The sequence below is a fragment of the Oryctolagus cuniculus genome, chromosome 19 (assembly GCF_051225735.1).
Source record: "Oryctolagus cuniculus isolate XC-2025 breed Fujian yellow rabbit chromosome 19, ASM5122573v1, whole genome shotgun sequence".
NCBI classification, from domain to species: domain Eukaryota; kingdom Metazoa; phylum Chordata; class Mammalia; order Lagomorpha; family Leporidae; genus Oryctolagus; species Oryctolagus cuniculus.
The window spans coordinates 29659544-29675463 of record NC_142885.1 but is presented as its reverse complement, the minus strand read 5'-3'; the positions used below and the strand labels follow the sequence as shown (position 1 = coordinate 29675463).

General features: G+C 49.7%; 1 long non-coding RNA gene across 2 annotated transcripts in view; it reads right to left on the bottom strand.

Annotated features, from left to right (window-relative positions):
• Positions 1-381: 381 nt before the first annotated feature.
• Positions 382-15920, bottom strand: part of LOC149120447 (uncharacterized) — a 46252-nt gene continuing 30713 nt past the window's right edge. Inside the window, exons 3-4 of one of the 2 annotated variants that reach the window (XR_016226048.1) lie at positions 5366-5475; positions 382-2272 (exon numbers count right to left, since the gene is read on the bottom strand). This is a non-coding gene — a long non-coding RNA (uncharacterized LOC149120447). The remainder of the gene's footprint in view (positions 2273-5365; positions 5476-15920) is intronic. The other variant, XR_016226047.1, reaches the window with a different exon arrangement.

Here is a 15920-nt window from a genome sequence, read left to right as displayed (position 1 = left end):
ACGGTAAGAGCAGCTTCAGACCCCACGTTAAGGACCCAGAATCACCTGAGAGGCCCTAGAGATGCCAGGGACCAAGGACACAGCATTACTGGTGCTGACGAGGTGCGAGGGGGAGGTCCAGACGTGGACAGACCTGGGGCAGCCAGGAATCCCAAGTACCTGCACCACTCCACAGCCTCTCTCCCGGCTCACAAGCACCCAAGACAGGAGCTGGGAATAGCTGGGACTCAAGCTGGCACCTGAAGGCCATGCCAGTGTTGGCTGTAGGCCCAGCTGTGCCACCTCGCTGTCCCTGATTCCACCAAACATCAAGTGCCTGAGCTCCTAGAGCTCTGAAGGCGTCCCCAGTGCTGAAAATGGTAGGGTTTTAGGGTTTTAAGATTTTTTTTTATTTAAGATGCAGATTTGCAGAGAGAGAGAGAGAGATCTTCCACCTGCTGGTTCATTCCCCAAATGGCTACAGCAACAAGAGCTGGGCCAGGATGAAGCCATTAACTATGTGCACACCACACACTTGCACAGTACACATACACATGTGAACCTACATGCACACAGAACACACACATACACACACACTAACATCACCGTCACGGTCCACACAGGTGATCTTACTCCAGGAAGGGGGTGGCCTGCCTGCTGTGGTCCACAGGGAAAACAGAAGCAGTAACCGCACCCAGGAGCCACCAGGGTGGGCATAACTCTGACGCTGGGGCTCTGAGCAGAGTCCAGGGGCAGCAATGTGCTCTGCCCCTCCCCGCCTTCAGGACATGGAGTCCTGGGGCCCTAAGGGGCAGCTGCGAGGACTGGGTTTCACATTGGTTTTTGTAGGAATGTGTGGAACCCCTTGGCACTGAGAACGTTCCTGGTCCCAGGTGGGTCTGGGCCAGGAGGAAGACTCCCTGACCAGGCCAGCTCTGACTCTTGCTCAGGACCTGCATGGCTGCTTCTCCTCCAGTGCAAGACACAAACACATCCAGAGAGAGGGAACAAGAGGCCCAGGGCCAGCGCACTGAGGACAGGCCTCTGCCTGGGACCATGGCCTGGCCCTTCAGGGTCTCCGACACTCACCAGGATGAAAGCAGCCATGGGGTGTGGGTGGAGACTTAGGGTCCTGGGTTCTCCAGTGCCGGTACCAGCATGGCCCTGCGTCCTCTCCAAGGTGAGCATCACAAGGAGATTGGCGGGGGGAGGCAGCCCCTTAACCTGGGCCCTTTTGGATATCTGCAGTCACCTGTGTCCACGACAGGTGCTGGTGTCCTTTGCGCTTTGCTGGGTCCCTTCTCAGGGTGCATTTCTGAGTGGAGACCATGGACCCCCGAGCCCACTGCCCCCTCCTCAGCACCCCTCCACTAGGGCCAGCGACCCGCCTGCTGCTCAGGCTCACTGAGGGGGTCTGTCCCACACACCCCCCAGCCCATGCCAGTTGAAGCATGTGCAGGAAGGGCCTGTGGGCTGAAGTATGCATCCGGGCACAGCCCATTCAGAGTTCACTTCTGGACTGAGTGTGTGTGCGCTGCATATGTGTGACTGCAGAGCTCAGAGCCAGGCTACAACTGGCTGCATGTAAAACAAACTCAGGAGCTCCAGAGGGGACAGTGTTCCAGAAGCCGCATTCAAAACTCCATAGGGAATAGGAGGGACCTGGGCTCCTCTTCCTTTAAGTGTACTTCAGGGCACCCACGCTCAGCAGCTGCCCCCAGTGTCCACCAGCTCCTGAGGCCATCGCCTGTCCTCTGGCAGCTCCCAGCCTCTAGCGCCCAGCAGGTTCCTAAGGGTGGGGCCCACATGCTTGCAGGGTACATACCTATCAGCAAAGGAGCCCGTGATCTGAGGCCACAAATGCCAAACCAACCGTGAAACACTGTGGGCGAGGACAGGTTAGGGAGGCCCATGGCTACCTTAGCTGGCTCCTGGACACCAGTGACCACCTCTCTCCCTGCAGGGTTCTCACCCCCAACTCCACACCCCTGGACCCCCTCAGCCAAGGCTTCGACCAGCGTTCTTCATAGAAATGGTCCAGGCGGCTGTAGACACTTCACTGACCTTGCTGAGGATGGCCCACAGAAGTGCAAGTCCTGGGACGCAGGGTGGTTTCTTCCCACTTGAAAAGCTGGAAATGCGGCCAGGGGTATGGCGGCCCATGGTCTACAGGAGGCCGGGGTCAGCAGGATCGTCGGGCCACACAGAGCCTGGCTCTGAGTCCCACAGCTTCGTCGAGGATGAGGCCCCGCCATGAAAAAACTCCCCCAGCAGAGAACGGGAACAAACATTCCTGGGGAGAAACCAGGTTTTGCAGGGGCCAGCCAGGCCAGGGCAGGTGGGACAGGGATACAGAGGCTACAGGGGTTGGGGCACAGTGTCAGCTTCTGTGGCTTCTGTCTCCCTCTAACTGTGCCCCTTCCCCCACTGTGGTTGTGGAAGCTCCCCAGGAGGGCCTGGCCTTGCTGACAGATGCACCAGGGACCCCAGCAGCCCAGATCCTGGAAGGCAACTTCCCACACAACACAGTCCCAGTTGCTGACTCTGGAGGTTTCAACGGGTGGGTGTGGGTGGCAGAACCTGCTGTCCCTCTTGGCACTGGGTCCGTGTATATGAGCCCCTCCCCCAAAGTCACTGAGGGGCAGAGACCTGGGTGGGACCCCTTGGGGTGGGGAGGGAGAAATGGTTCCAAGAGGGTGGGTGGGGTGTGGCCTGGCAGCTGGAGGTACTCTAGTGGCCAGGCACGGTGACTCTTGGGTAGGTGCCTGTCCATGGGCAGTTTGCTCCACTGCCCACTGCTCCAATTGTTCTAGGCCCTTCCCTTGGCACTGGGCCAGTGTGGAGCCAAGGCCAGCGTTGATGTTCAATCTGCCTAGATTCTATAATTTGAAGATTTCATTTTCTAAGAATTTTTTCTTTATTTATTTAAGAAGGAGGGAGCGAGAGCGCACGCTCCTCCTAGGTGTCTGAAGTTGCTGGAGCCCCAGGATGAAGCTGGAAACCAGAGTGGAGCCTGGATGGAAACCCCAGGTCTCATCCTGGTGCTCTCACTGCTGGGCCCAAAGATTGCCCAAGCAGTTTACACACACTGCATCATGGGTCTAATTAAATGCATCATGGGTCTACTCATGTGTATGAAAATAGGGAAGTAGAGTTTTGAATACCTTGGCAACTGAAACATCATTCTGTCCTTAGCTAAGATCTTAGATAACATAAAAGATTTGGGCAAGGTTCATCTGCCAGTGTCCTTGTCCCACTGTGGTATGTTCAATTTGTCATCGCTTTCTGGTGACTGTCAATTGAGGGTAAAGCCCACAGCACTGCCCTCTTACCCAGCCTGAGGAAGACCTGCGAGCAGAGAAGGGGCAGCTCTGTTGTGATTGATTTGAAGGAATGCTGTACACTTACTCATCCCTGCTCTGGGGTTAGTTTAAAACTAGGTTCCATTGGTCATGAGCCCTATAAGAGCCCGTCTACACCTGCCACCCCATAATGGGCTGGGAAGTGGACCAATGTGGAGAGAGTGGCCAGTGCACAAGAGCCAGTGTGCTCCACATGTGGCTCACAGTCCCACTGAGGGCAATGACCTCACCTGCACAGAATGTTGGCACAGGCCAGACTTCTGTGATGTCATCCTCCGTGGCAGTTATTAGGCCTTGCTGCCAGCACAGTGGCACAGGGACAGGCGCCGAGGGCAGGGACAGAGCAGGGAGAGCAGGTCTGTGGGGAGAGGGCCTGGGGAGCAAGGGAGTGGTGGACATGGGTGAGGGAAGGGAGAAGGCAGGATGGGGGTATGGGCACGGGCAGAATAATGGAGGATGGGGACAAAGAGAGTGGTTCAGGGGTGGGCCAGGGTGGGCTGAGGGAGGGCGAGGGAGGGCGAGGGTGGGCCGAGGGAGGGCGAGGGTGGGCGAGGGTGGGCGAGGGAGGGCGAGGGTGGGCGAGGGTGGGCGAGGGTGGGCGAGGGTGGGCCGAGGGAGGGCGAGGGAGGGCCGAGGGAGGGCCGAGGGTGGGCCGAGGGTGGGCCGAGGGTGGGCCGAGGGAGGGCGAGGGAGGGCGAGGGTGGGCGAGGGTGGGCCGAGGGAGGGCGAGGGTGGGCGAGGGTGGGCCGAGGGAGGGCGAGGGAGGGCGAGGGAGGGCGAGGGTGGGCCGAGGGAGGGCGAGGGAGGGCGAGGGTGGGCCGAGGGAGGGCGAGGGTGGGCCGAGGGTGGGCCGAGGGTGGGCTGAGGGAGGGCGAGGGTGGGCCGAGGGAGGGCGAGGGTGGGCGAGGGAGGGCGAGGGAGGGCAAGGGAGGGCGAGGGTGGGCGAGGGTGGGCCGAGGGAGGGCGAGGGAGGGCGAGGGTGGGCCGAGGGAGGGCGAGGGTGGGCGAGGGTGGACCGAGGGAGGGCCGAGGGTGGGCCGAGGGAGGGCGAGGGAGGGCGAGGGTGGGCGAGGGTGGGCCGAGGGTGGACCAAGGGTGGGCCGAGGGAGGGCGAGGGTGGGCTGAGGGTGGGCCGAGGGAGGGCGAGGGTGGGCCGAGCGTGGGCTGAGGGAGGCTGAGCATGGGCTTCTTGTGGAATTGGGAGGGAGAAGGGGAACACGGGGTGATGGTGGTGGCAGGCATGGAATGGGGCACTGGATCCAGGACAATGGGGAGAGCAGTGGAAGAGGAGACTGGGGGGGCAATGCGGGGCTCTCTGTAGCATTCATGCTGCACCATGGGTACGTGGGGAGAGTATTGGGTATTCCTCAACCCAACCTGGCCTTCCCTCCCTTGTGAAATGGCAAGGGTTTGAATCCCTGGAACCAGATCCAACTCATTGCCTGTGTTTATAAATAAAGGTTCCACATTGATCTGAAAACTACCATGTGGTGTGTAATTTTTCACAAAGATTTATGCATTGGAAACAGAAATGAGCAAAAGAGGTGGTGACAGAGAGGTCTTCCTTCCTCTGGTTCACTTCCCACAGGACCCCAACAGTCAGGTAGGGGCCAGGATGGAGCCTGGAGCAGGGAACTCCTACTACTCTCCTAAATGGGTGGTAGGGCCAAAGTACTTGGGCCTGGATCTGCTGTATTCCTAGGCACACAAGCAGAAGACCGGATGGGAAGTGGAGCAGCTGAGACTTGAAATAGTGCTCCAACGTGGGAGCTTAGCTGAGCAGAAGCTCCAAAAAGGTTGGCTCCCTTGTGAAGTGTCAGGTCAGTGAGTGTAAGAGTTTGCACACCCTAGGGATGAAAGGTGGTGTTCCATCTGCTAGTTCACGTGCACACCACGCTGGGTACTACTGCCTCAGACAGTGTTGGGACCCCCACAGGCATACATAAAATCTTTGGCACCTCCCCTTGCCAGCTGAGGGAGGCCTGGTTTTGAGTGGAGAGCTTCACTGAAGAGGGCCGACTCACCTCGTGGGACTAGAGATGGGAGGGGAGGTCCTGAGCCCAGCAGGATCCTAGGCTGTGTCCGGTGCTGAAGGAGGCTCATGTCTGGCTTTCCCCAGCAATGTGTCCGACAGCTATGAAACAAGACAAAACCAACAACTTTTAAGGCCTCTGGGAATCCACCAAAAAAACCCCAAACCAATCAACCACAAAACAGACAGCACTGATTGATGGAGAATTGCTGACTGCCCAGGAAAGAAGAGTGGGAGAAGGTGGTGTGCTGGCCTGGAGCTGTGTCCCTTTCCTCCCCACCCTGAGCTTGTGGTGCTACCAGGGTGGGTAAAGGTGTCTGTCAAAACCAGCAGCTTGGTTTCCTGGACATGGTGCTGAGGGGAGAGCAAGGAACCCGTGCTCAAGTCCTCGTCAGTAAAAAGAGCAAACTTCACAAGACAGAATGCAGGAAAGCGGCAGTCCTGCTGGCCTGAGGTTGGACGCCCTTTGGGACAGGGGAAGACCAGTGTGCCAAACAAATGTTTTTATTTTTTTATGATTAGGTATTTATTTGAAAGCCCAAGATACAGAGACTGTGACATAGAGAGATCTTCCATCCAACTGGTTTACTCCCCAGGTGGTTGCATCAACCACTATGGGACCAGGCCAAAGCCGGGAGTCAGGAGTCAGGAGTCGAGACTTCCCGGTCTCCCGTGAGGGTGGCAGGGCCCCAAGCACTTGTTCCATCTGCCACTGCTTTCCCCAGGATATTCAGGAGAATCCTGATCAGAAGTGGAACAGCCTGGATACAAACCAGTGCCCATATGGGATGCTGGCATTACAAAAGGTGAGTGAACCTACTATGCTACAACACTGGCCCCCAATTTTTTTATTGATTGGAAAGGCAGGGACACACAAAGAGAAAGGGCCAGATGGGGAGAACGTCCATCCTTGTTTAGCCCTCCAAGTATACACAACATCCATGGCTGGGCCAGGCAGAAGCCAGGACCCAGGCATTCAACCTGGGTCCATGTGAGTGGCAAGGACCCAACAACTTGAGCCACTACCTGTTGTCTCCCAGGGTGGGTATTACAGGAAACTGGAACTGCAAGGAGAGCTGGGACTTGAACTCAGGCCCTCTGGTATGGGATGGGAGCATCCCAACAGGTGGTGTCATCCCTGTGCCACACACCCTCCCCCAAAGAGAAGTTTACCAGGAGAATCCTGGATGCCATGGTTGGGCTAGACTGAACTCAGCAACCAGGAGCTTCATTCACATCTCCCACGTGGGAAAGCAGAGAAGATGGCCCATGTCTTTGGGCCTCTGGATCCAACTGGGATACCTGGGGGAACCTCTCTGAGCCATGGCGTGCAGAAGATCTGCTCCACCCATCCATGGAGAGAGAGCCATGTTCCCAGAACCAGCTCTCTGTGGCTGCTCCACCTTGGGTTTTGAGCCCCTGAGCCTCTGATATGTTGAGTGCCTGGGAGTACCTCACAGTTTTACCTGGGCACACAGCCCCCATCAATCCTCCCAGCCAGACTCAAGGTCAGTGGGGAACAGGGACTTTGCTCTCTGGCAATATCCCTGGATCCCACACGTGCACCAGGAGTCACTCGCCACAGCCCCTCCTTGTTTCACAATGGCACCTTCTCCCCAACATCCTCCAGCTGAACTGCCAGCTGCTGGGCACATGCCCGAGACCTGCTCAGCTGCTTCTTACATCCATAATTCCACCTGCCATCTCTCAGCCACCTGTTTGTGGGGAAACGGGGAGAGGGAAATGTGCCCCTTTGTCCCACTGGGTAAGTGGGTGCCCTGTCGCACTCAGGACTCTAGGCCGCATTCACAGACAGCGCAGTCAACCAGGCTCTCCCTCCAGCTAGATCACCAGTGTCACAGGTTTCTGCACTCTGATCTCACTCACTCTCCAAAGCTGATGCAGCTCCTGGGGTCATGTGCTGTGTCTGTGCTTGCTGCTTTGCGTCCACGTGGGCCTTCCACCATGATCCACGGTGTCCTTCTTCCTTCCTCAGCACTTCCTGTAGTTTGCTCTCCAAGTCTCCCCTAAGAATATACTTCATCCACTTTTTTTTTTTTGCTGTTTTCCCCTAGCCTAAAGCAGTACACCCCTTCCCCATTCTGCTCTTTTGGAATCTCCAAGATGCTTTACTTTAAAATGGCTATGCCTCATGAACGGGCATAGCAACACAGCAGAACACAGTTTATTGTTTAGAGGTCTGGCATAAGCAAATTCAGTTCAGAATACTAATGTTAGATTTCGTGGCATTTATTCTCACTAGTTAATTTTCAGAGGTCTTACTAACAGTAAGGAATTCCTTTGGGAAATTTAGCAGTTTCCTTGCTGAAAACCACTGGGTTACATTGTTTTGGGAGTGGAACATTGTGCCCTCCTTAGAACATTAGTCAAGGCCTTGATAGTCACTCTTTGGCAAACAACTCTGCTGCTGAAAATACAAAGGGAGAGACAGGAGTGACATTTGCATTTTGATTTAGATAGTACTTTGTTCTCAACTATTTATGGTCTCCTTTCCTCTTCAGAATGCACTTGTACACGCACACACACACACATTCCTCTGATATAAAGTATTCTGTACAGAGAATCGAGCCAATTAACTGAGACATGAGCAATGTAGAGAGTAGAGTGTAAGGAGAGAAAAATTCACTGCTCTACAATTATATCAAACACGATGAAGATTCACTGCCGGTCTGATGTCTGTTTTAGGGGATCATATGATAACAGCTTTTCCCCTTCTGGTTTTTCATTTAGCTGTGCTTTCAGATTTTTTTTTCATGTTTTTGGTAATCTTCCTTTAAATATCTGTACAAGAGTTAACATTGCAATGTGGCATTGCTACCAGTACTCTGCTATGTGATACTTATTTTAACACCTTTGATAGTCTGAGAAAATTTGATGGGTTAGTTTTTTCTGGAGCAATTCCTTTACTTCACTTATTTTAACCCACTGCTTTTGGTAATGCTGTTTATGAGGAGTTGCCTTCACTTCTTGCTCCTGGAATCACGACTATCATGAATATTCTGCTTTCTGACTCCTGGCAGCTCAGGTGAGATGACTCAGCCTTTTGAAAGCCTTACTCAGCAGTTGCACTCCCTAGAATATTTTCTGACTTCTTTCAAAATATTTTAACCAAAAAAGATTTTGAAGGCAAAATGAGAAAAGGTTGAAATTAAGTTATATACATATATTGCATATCTTATCTTTGTTTTTCAAATTTATCTCTGTAGTGGAATATAAGCACTCTAAGGGCTAAGCCATGCATATACTACAATAAACATTTATGGAATGTGGTATTTATTTTCAAAAGCCTCAACAAAAAGCAGCAGTAAAGCTGAAATATCATATGTTTGAGAATAATATAATAATACCAATATCCAAAATGTTAGAATGATGCAATTATTTGTTTCTGACTACAGATTTCCTGATATGATCACGGTATATAGTTTAGCATTAGACCAAGATTTATTGCCTCATAAAAACAACATTAAAATAATTTATTTTGTGTGAATTAGAATTCTAAGACATAAAAAATGAGAATTAAACCTTGATTCAAGAAATTTTTGAAAAGTCCATTGAAGGATCATAGGCAGCATACAAAAGAACCCCTGAAGAAGATAGTGAACCACAACCAGGAGCAAGACACAAATAGAGTCCTCTGTGTGGCAGAGATTCTAAACTACAACTTGTCCACAGATCTTGATCTTTCCGATTTGCTTACCGAAGGCTCCCACTGTCACTGATGCAGGCTTTTGGTGTCACTATCGTACCAGTGCAGGCACTGCTGCCTGTGAAAGCTCAGTGACCTTACAACTGCTGAAGTCACTGCCAGAAATGACAACTTAGCAGCTTCTTTCCAGCTGAGGGTGTGGGGAGCAACCCAGACTAGACTGTTACTGGAATTAAGACTTATTCTATGCATCTGCTCTCCCACAATATGGCGCTGGGAGAGAAGAAAACAGCTTCTGCACAGCTGCCTCCAGTTCAGCCAATAAACTGTAGGACTTGCTCCTGATTGGAGGAGAGCAGCGTACTCGGCGTGTGGGCAGCCGAGTTGGGATTGGCAGAGGAGGACTATAAAGGAGGAGAGAGATGGCATACACCGGGGAACATCTAAGGGGAACATCTGTGCAGCCCCCGAGAGAGCCGGCAGGTGGAGTGCCGCTCCCCTGCGGAAGTGGGGAATGTGGCCAGGGGGAACTGCCCTTCCACGGAGGTGGAAGGGACAGTAGCCAACCCGGGAAGAACCAGCAGCAAACCCGGGGAGGGCCGAGCAGACGAAAGAACAGCGCAGGGTCCTGTGTCGTTCCTCCACGAAGACGAGGAGCGACATAATGGTGCCGTGACTCGGATATGAAGCCTAGGCAGGGTTTTGTGTCGTTCCTCCACGAAGAGGGGGAGCGACAGAGGGCAGCTGTCTGTGTTTGGCTACATTGACAGCATATGTCTACCCTAGGGGTAATACACACCAGGAAATCATGTATTTGGCATATTCTACTTCTTCTTGGCAACAATTCCAAAACTGGAAAACAACGTTGCACCCAATATAAAAGATGTTACACCCTCTGCACATTCACCCAGCATTCTGTAATATCATTTGTAAAAGTCTTTATTTTTTTGAAAGGCAGAGAAAGAGTGAGGGGGGGGGGTCCCCTATCCACTGGTTCACTCCCCAGATGGCTGCAATGGCAGGAGCTGCGCTGATCTGAAGCCAAGAACCAGGAGATTCCTCCAGGTCTCCCACGCTGGGGCAGAGGCTCAAGCACTTTGGCCATCTTCTACTGCCTTCCCAGGCCATAGCAGAGGGCTGGATCAGAAGTGGAGCAGCCAGGACTCAAACCTGTGCCCATATGGGATGCTGGTACTCCAGGTGGCAGCTATACCTGTACATCACAGCGCCTGCCCCCAAAATCTTCTGAACTCTAGTTGGCCCCATAATATATTCTTGACCAGTAAGGTGCACCTGGAAAATGAGATGAACATGGTCCAAATACTTAAGTGCTACCACTCACATTATAAACTTGGATGGAGTTCCAGGCTCCTGACTCCATCAGGGATTACAGCCATTCTGTTAGTGAACCAGAGAAAGATCTCTTTTCCCACTATGTCTCTTTGTCTCCCCCTCTTTCTCTGTCACTCTGCCTTTTAAATAATAATAATAAAATGGCCAACAAACACTTGAAAAAATACTTAGGATCACTAATCATTAGGGAAATGAAAATCAAAACCACAATGAGGTTTCATGTCACTCCACATAGAATGGCACTCACACAGAAATCAACAAATAACAGAGGCTGGTGAGTGTGTGGTGAAAAAGGTACTCTGGTCCACTGTTGGTGGGAATGTAAACAGGGGCAGCCACTGTGGAAGACAGTATGGAGATACCTCTATAGACCTACCCTATGATCCAGCCACCCCACTGCTGCAAATTGTCTTCAAACAGTACTTTATACGTTTTGTGTCTGTGTGGGTGCTTTGTGTCTGTATGGGTGCAAACTGTTGAAATCTTTACTTAGTATAGACTTGGTATTTTGTATAAAAATAATTAAAAATGAATCCTAATGAAGAATGGGATGGGAGGAGTATGAGGTGGGACGGGAGTTGGGGTGGGAGGGTGGCTCTGGGGGGGAAGAACCACTATATTCCTAAAGCTGTACCTATGAAATTTGTATTAATTAAATAAAAGCTAAAAAATTAAGAGTGGGAATGGAATAGGAAGAAGGGTTAGAGCATGGGTGGGAGGGAGGATAGGGTAGCAAGTATCACTGTGTTCCTAAATCTGTATATATGAAATACATGAAACTTGTATAACTTAAATAAAATTAAAAAATAAGTGATTCCAAGATCTGCAAAAAGAAAAATTAAACAAATACAAGAAAGCAGAACACATTATAATCTTAGTGTCCCATTAACAGACAGTGTCAACTACCAGTCTTCTGAGTGAGCCCAAACACCAGTAGTCTCAACTGACATCATCATAACCCCCTGAAGGGTCACAGACAGGAACTGATCAACGGAGTCCAGAAAGCTCACTAAATCCACTGAGACATGAGAGTGCAAAACAAACTATTCCTGGAGACAACATTATGGCATTTCAGGTAAAGCTACCACCTGCAGGGCTGGCATCCCATACAAGTATCAGTTCAAGTCCCAGCTGCTCCTGCTAATGTGCCTGGGAGAGCAGCAGATGAGCCAAGTCCTTGGGACCTTGCTACCTATGGTAAAGATCAGGATGCAGTTACAGGCTCCTGGTTTCAGAGTGGCCCAGCTCGAGCTCTTGTGACCATTTGGGGTATAAACCAGAGGGTATAAAATGTCTCTCTGGGGTCCAGTGCTGTGGGGTAGTGGGTAAAGCCACCACCTGCAGTGCAAGTGCCCATGGTGCCAGTTTGTACCCTGGCTACCCCACTTCCAATCCGGCTTTCTGCTGTGGCCTGGGAAAGCAGTAGAAAAATGGCCCAGGTACTTCTACCCCTGCACCCGTGTGTAAGAACCAGAAGAACATCTTGGCTCCTGGCTTCAGATATGCCCAGTTCTGACCATTGAGGCCATTTGAGGAGTGAACCAGCAGCCAGAAGACCTTTCTCCACCCCTCCCCTCTCCCTCTCTGCTTCTCTGTAACTGTCAAATAAATCAAAAGAAAGAAAAGTGGCCCTGATGAGGGATGCAAACATTTCTTAAAAAAATAAAGAAAATGTCTATCTTTCCCTCTCTCTGCAGCTTTGCCTTTCAAATAAATAACCCTTTTAAAAGAATATTATTCAGGACGGTGCTGTGGCACAGCAGGTTAAGGCCCTACCCTGAAGTGCCAGCATCCCATATGGGCGCCAGTTCTAGCTCCACTTCCAATCCAGCTCTCTGCTATGGTCTGGGAAAGCAGAAGATGGCCCAAGTCTTTGAGCCCCTTGCACTCACATGGGAGACCCAGAAGAGGCTCCTAGCTCCTGATTTTGCATCAGCCCAGCTCTGGCTGTTGTAGCCATTTGGGGAGTGAACCAACGGATGGAAGGCCTCTCTCTCTGTCTCTACCTCTCTCATCCAAATAAATAAAGATAAATCTGTAAGAAAATAATATATTATTAAGTCATCACATTTTGAAATAATGTTACATTAGATATAAGAAAAGAAAGTAATTTTGCAAATGCAGAAGTAGTGTGCCTATCTCCACAGAAAGAAGGTAGAGGAGGAGGAGGAGAAGAAGAAAAAGGAACCAAAATAAAAGATACAGAGTAACTACAGATTTAGGAATCAGAGGTAGACATCTGGCCTAGAGGTTAAATTGTTGGTTGGGTTGCCCATGTCCCATACCTGAGTACTTGGTCTCAACTTCCATCTTTGCCCTAGATTCCAGTTTCCTGCCAACGCAGAACCTAGGAAGCAGTGGTAATGACTCAAATAATTTGGTCCTTGACATGCACTTTGGACAAAGAATAAACAGAAACAATTCTGCAAATTATAACTGGCCCTGTTTCCTTCAAACCACCAAAAGCAGACAAGATAGTAACTGAAAAATAGTACCATTTCTTGAGTGATAGGGACTCTGCTAGATGCCTCCTGTAAGAGTCTTTATTTTTCTTTACTGTTAATAAATCATTGATCACAATTTTAAGATATGCCACTTCTTGTTATAAGGTTAAAAAAAAAACACAAGCTCAGAGAGGATAAGTAATTTTCCCATCATTACACAGCTTAGGGCTGCCACAGACCGATTGTGGAGGTAAGTCTTTCTAAACCCAAAGGCAAATTTTAACTGGCAACACTTGGCAGTTTTTTTTTTCCTGTTATTCAATAGCCTGAAGCTGGCTCGGCAGAAGCTGCGTGCTTATTTCAAAGGGAAAGATACAACATCAATCAGTTCAAAGCTGAGTGTTTAGAATCACCAGGTGATTTTGAGAAGACAATACTAACTCCTGGTGAGGTGTATTTCCACCTGTGTGTCTAGATTCATGAGCAACGCTAGAGCTGGAGCTCTCTACACCAAATTACTACCATTGTAATACAATTGACTCCTATCAATATATGCCTTCAGAACCATTCTGAAGACTTACAAACTACCCATTTGTCCATAGGGTATGTCTAACCACTCAAAGATAAAGGATAGCAGTTATTGGTGGAATAAATGTAGCAATGGGTAAAATTGCTCAAAAATCACTATTTATTTATAAAAAACAGAAGTAGTGTATGATCGTGGGGTCACCCACTGAGATTCTTACTAAACTAAGTTGGCTTTGTAATGAATACTTGCCTTGGCATCACTGCTAGCCAGTTGTAACAGGCAGCTGTAGCAATGAATATATTCTGTGAAAGGATGATTGCAGATTGTGGGCTCAATGTGCAATGTCTACCAAGGCAAAAATTTTCTCTCCTTGTTGATTCGAAATTATGTAGTGCTGCTCTCAGTCAGTTCATCTCAAGGATATTATTACCTCTATTCTACCACCTTGTATGGCACTCCCAATGAAACCAATTCTATTGGAAGGCCCCTGGAGGCAGAGCTGTTTTTTCAACTTGGTGAAATGCATTCAGGTCCTCCTAGTTCTGTAAGACCAATGAAATCAAGTAGTTCTTTTTCCTATTTGGCATGGACAACCATCACAACAGGAGGGGCCTCCGTTGCTGAATGCTGAGATATCTTGCACTGAATTAAACTTCATTCCATCTATGTGCAGTATTATGTAAAATTTCACTTTCTGAGCAGACCCCCAGTGATTTCTTTTTAAGTCATGCGCTACCCAGGCAGTACAACTGTTTACTTGTCTATCCCCATACTACAGGGGGCACTCAAGTACTGTGCAGGAGAATCTTTAGACCTTTCTGGTCCTCAATTTTTGGGAGGATGAGCGGCATCCATGACAGACAACAGCATTCATTACCATCTTCCTGTTATGCGACAAGAGCCTATGCATTTTTACTACTGGTATTCTCACCCACAGATAACCCAGGCTAAACTAGAGAAAGGGACACTAAGATATTTTTGACAGGACTGCTCTGTGATACCCCTATCTCCCCATAGCCCCATTAACTGGCACCATGTGTGACCCTCAGTTTGCTCAGGAAATACCTGAGATGGGCCTGATTCATTTAGAATTCAGGTTTTTTCAATAGGCAGTGAGGGACAGGTTACAGAACTGGATTGGAAAAGCAGATAAACAACACAGAGGTCATTTCTTTTCTTTCTAAGCATAAAAACCATGATGGAATGACCTTCAACCCCAGATTCTGCTACATGGACCTATCAACTTTGGAGTTACTTTACTTCTACTTACATAAATTATAATTTGATGATAAAATACTGAATTATAAAATTTTCATAAGATGGCTGATATACACTTATTTTTTTATATTGAGAGAGAATCTTGAGGGCTGGATTCTACTTAACTTATAAAGGAGAGAACAAATCCTATTTCATCAGTATGAAAAAGATGTCCTTTGATTTTTTTATATTATCTTCATATTTCCCTGGCTGGCCAGGACATAATAGTTACAATTAACATTAGTTTCCTGGGCAATCTTGGCAGCATAAATTTCTGTGTGTCAACATAGAGTCAAAGTGATGGCAATACCCTGAGAGACTGACTCCTGCCCTAAGGCCCTGTCAAGTGTACAGTGCTCTCAGCACAGAGGCAGAAAACCCACTTCATTAAGGAGGACCCTGCACCATCCAAGGAAGGACAGTGAAATAGAATGTCACAGGGGCTGGCGCCTTGGCTGACTTGGTTAATCCTCTGCCTGCGGTGCCGGCATCCCATATGGGTGTGACGTTCTAGTCACGGTTGCTCCTCTTCCAGTCCAGCTCTCTGCTGTGGCCTGGGAAAACAGTGGAGGATGGCTCAAGTGCTTGGGCCCCTGCACCCACATGGGAGACCAGCAGGAAACACGTGGCTCCTGGCTTTGGACCAGAATAGCTCGGGCCGTGGCAGCCATTTGTGAGGTGAACCAACGAAAGGAAGACCTTTCTCTCTCTCTCTCCCTCCTCTCACTGTCTAACTCTGTCAAATAAAAAAATAGAATGGCACAGAGGTTTCCTCTCCTCATCTTACTATCATGACCGCCAACATGCTTGTCTTACCCTGCCAGGCTCCAGTGTATCAGAAACATCACATTGTTAGCAAAACAACCTGTGATCTACCATTCACGGTCTTGAGTTTCTGCAGCGACACATTGATAGCTGAATCCCAAATACTTGTCACAGCTAAAAAGTACTGTGTGTAAAGTCTTTCTCAACTCAAAGCCCGGAAGAATATCCTTAGTACCAACACTTCAGAGGAAGGGTCCCATTACCCTGATATACCTGACTTTAGGGAAGAACTATTTAACGTAAGAACAGACATACCCATCCCTTCCTCAAGTTCCACCTGCTCTCTCTAAGTCAACTCTCCTTAGAGGGCATCACCTGCAAGGACAGCCCCAGAACTGAGGCTCCTGTGTCTGGTCAGAGCCTCAGGCTCACAGCCTCATCCTCCAGGAGGCAGTGCATCCACTCCCTGTAAACCTAATCTGGGTCCATCAGAGCAGCTCCCTGGACAGGTACACATGTCACTGTGGAGTAA